We start from the raw sequence: 3,500 nt of genomic DNA, 5'->3' as shown, positions 1-3,500 counted from the left end.
TCGCCCACTTCTCGATCGAGAACGTCAATCCATTCTGCCACAAAGTCAGCGAGGGCCGCACCCTTGTAGATCCTGGTGGTGCTGAACTCCAATAGGAACACCTGGAGTTCAATGTTCCATTCGGCGACCCTTCCCGCGGTGCTCGGGCTCCGGAGCACCCTCTCCAGTGGGTAAGCTAAGACAACCTTGATGGGGTGGCCTTGGAAGTAGTGGCTCAGCTTCCGGGAGGCGACGAGGAGCGCAAGCAAGAGCTTTTGTGGCATGGGGTAGCGTGCCCGCGCATCCCGTAGCACCATGCTGACGAAGTACGCCGGGTGCTCAACGAGGGAGGAGGCATTCATGAAGCCTTGCACCTCATGGGGCCGAGGGTCCTCAGGAGCCTTGCCATTCGTCAGAGAAGCCGTGGCCTCAGGAGTCTCGCTGTTTGGAGGATTGGCCGAGGTCTCAGGAGCGCCGTTGACCGGTAGGGTTGCCGGGGCCTCAGGAGCGCCGTCCTGAGGCTGCAGCGCCCTAACCGGGTGCAAGGTGCTTCGCCGTGAGCCCTTGGTCGGGCACTCCTCCCGCACCGCCACCAGCGCTGTGCTGGCGGAATGAGGCGTGGCAGCCTGGTTGAGCACCAAAGGTTCCAGGGGGCGCGGTGCTACCATCACCGGTGGGCTGGTGAGGTACCTCTTGAGGTCTTGGAAGGCTGCGTCAGCCTCCGGAGTCAACTCAAATAGGCCTTTCTTTTTCATCAGCTTGAAGGAGGGGAGGGTGCGCTCCCCTAGCTTGGAGATGAAACGCCCGAGCAAGGTTACGCAACCCTCCAGCTTCTGCATCTCCTTGAGGGTTTGCCGCGGATTCATCCTTTCTATGGCCTTGACCTTCTCCGGGTTGGCCTCGATCCCTTTGTGCGACACCAGGAAACCCAACAGTTTGCCAGATGGAACGCCAAGCACACATTTTTCCGGGTTCAGCCATAGGTTCACTTGGCGCAGGCTGGCGAACGTCTCCTCCAGATCTTTGATAAGAGTTCTCGCCTCCTGAGATTTCACCACTATGTCGTCGACCTATGCCTCAGCGTTCCTCTCGAGCTGCTGTCCTAGGGCGATATGCATCAACCGTTGGAAGGTTGCTCCCACATTGCGCAGCCCAAACGGCATGCAGGTGTAGCAGTACACCCCGCATGGGGTTAGAAAGGCCGTCTTCTCAACGTCTTGCACCGCCATCTTGATTTGGTGATAGCCCGAGAAGGCATCTAGAAAGCACAGTAAATCGCACTCGGCGGTGGAGTCAACGACCTGGTCGATGCGCGGGAGAGGGAAAGGGTCTTGAGGATAGGCCTTGTTGAGGTTGGTGAAATCAATGCACATGCGCTCCTTCCCGCCCTTCTTGGGAACGATGAGTGGGTTCGCGAGCCAGTCCGGGTGCCGCACTTCTCGAATGATGCCCGCCTCCAGAAGCTTGCGGGTCTCCTAGGTGATGAACGACTGCTTCTCCGGGGCTTGCTGCCGTGCCTTCTGCTTACACTGGTCGCGCGTTGGGGCACACCTTCAGGCGGTGCTTGATTACTCCACGCGGAACCCCGACCAGGTCCGCCGCCTCCCATGCAAACACATCCTTGTTCGTGCGTAGGAAGCTGACCAACGCCTCTTCTTGGTCTGGAGGGAGGCTGGCGCCTATGGTGAAGGTGGATCCAGATGCCCCGTCTTCATCAACTGGCACCTGCTTCGTCTCGGCCCGATCTTGAGAGAACAATTGCTTCTTCTTCGCCGGTGCAGCCCCCGGGGCTTCCGAGGCTCCCTCCTTGCTTGGCAGTGCGGCCGCCGTGGCTCTGAAGGCGAGCTTGAGGGCTGATAGCGCATCCTTGGTGTCCCCCGCCATGGTGAGCCGCTGCTTCCTGGCATCTTCATGAGGTTGTAGCCAGGGTGGATTGCCGCCATGAACTTGGCTAAGGCCGGGTACCCTAGGATGGCGTTGTACAGGAGGCCGATGTGGGCGATGTCGAAGTCGATAAGCTCGGTGCGGTAGTTATAGCATGTGCCGAAGGTGGCGGGGAGGCGGATCTTCCCCACGGGGTAGGTGGAGCTGTCACGACCCCGGGGAAGGGCTTGGTAGGGTGGAGCCGGCCATGGGGCACATGAAGCCGGCCGAACGCTTCCACAGAGAGCACATTGAGGCCGACGCCGCCGTCGAGGAGGGTCCTGGTGACCGCTACGTTGCAGATGCTGGGGGTACAGAGCATCGGGAGCGCACCGGCGCCGGACATGGTCGCGGGGTGGTCTCTCGAGTCGAAGGTGAGGTCGGCCTTAGGAGCCGCCCAGCCCGGAGGAGCTCCCCGCTGCAAGTGGGCGGTGCCCATCTGGCGAAAGAACTGCTTGGCATGGCGGTCTGAGGCTGGCGCCTGCGAGATGCCAAGGTGGGCCACGACGGCGTGGGGCACGGGTGCCGTGAAACGCGCGATGAAGAGGCCGCGCAGCTCCTCCCAGGAGGCCACTGAATACTCCGGCAAGCCCAGGAGCCAGGCACGCGGCACACCCGTAAGGGCCATGGGTAGCGAGTTCGCCATGGCCTTGTCATCACCGCGGGCTGCCCAAATAGCCTCTGTGTACTCCTGGAGAAACCTCGCCGGATCCACTGCACCGTCGTATCAAGACGGCAGCTCCGGCCTGAACTTGGGCGGCCACTATGTCGGCGTTCTAGGAACGGGGGTCCTCAGACTTGCCTGCCCGCGGCCCATGGCATGGCTCCACTAATGGCCTGGTACGGCCCATCTTCACCAGCAAACACTCAAGACCCTCGCGAGGGGCCAAGCCTCGCGAGGCGGACGACACAAGACCTCCTCAGGGGCTGCCTCACTAGGCTGGCTTGCGAGGAGCGGAGAGATCAAGGCGAGGGGCACCTCGCGAGGTTTCCGTGACGTGAGCCATGACGACCAAGGCCAGGCGGGCGCCAGCGGGCGCAGAGTACCGGTTGCCTCTTTGGTGCTAAAGGGGCAGGTGCAGGTGAGTAGTCCCGAGGCATCAGGCAAAGGTTTCCATATCGGTGCAACAAGACCAAGACCAGCAGGACGACATGACGGAGGTCATCGCGGAGCCCACGACGTCGTCACCACCAGAGACTTTGGCAGGCGAAGACCACCTTTTGTCAGGATAGCTTGTACTAGCTGTCCCCCTTCAAATTGGTTGTTGTGGGATCCCTTCCCGCCTAAACATTTGGGAAGAGGACCAGGTCCTCTATAAATAGGACTAGCCAGCACCATAGGAGGCAACGGATCTTGGATCGGATCCATTCCATCCTCACACCCACGAGCTCACCGAGCTCAAGAACACCTCTCCTCAGGAAGTTGTTCTTCCCTTGTACTTGTTCATCCCCAGCCTGCAAGCCAATCTACCACACCACACTGGAGTAGGGTATTACACCACATCGGTGGCCCAAACCAGTATAAACTCTTGTGTCCCTTGTTCCGTGGGTTCGGCGAGCTAGGCCTTGAGATCATTGCGAGAGTGTGAGCTAGGAGG

Source organism: Triticum aestivum, chromosome 4D, assembly GCF_018294505.1.
Source record: "Triticum aestivum cultivar Chinese Spring chromosome 4D, IWGSC CS RefSeq v2.1, whole genome shotgun sequence".
NCBI lineage: Eukaryota > Viridiplantae > Streptophyta > Magnoliopsida > Poales > Poaceae > Triticum > Triticum aestivum.
Note: the sequence above shows the minus strand (reverse complement) of the source record.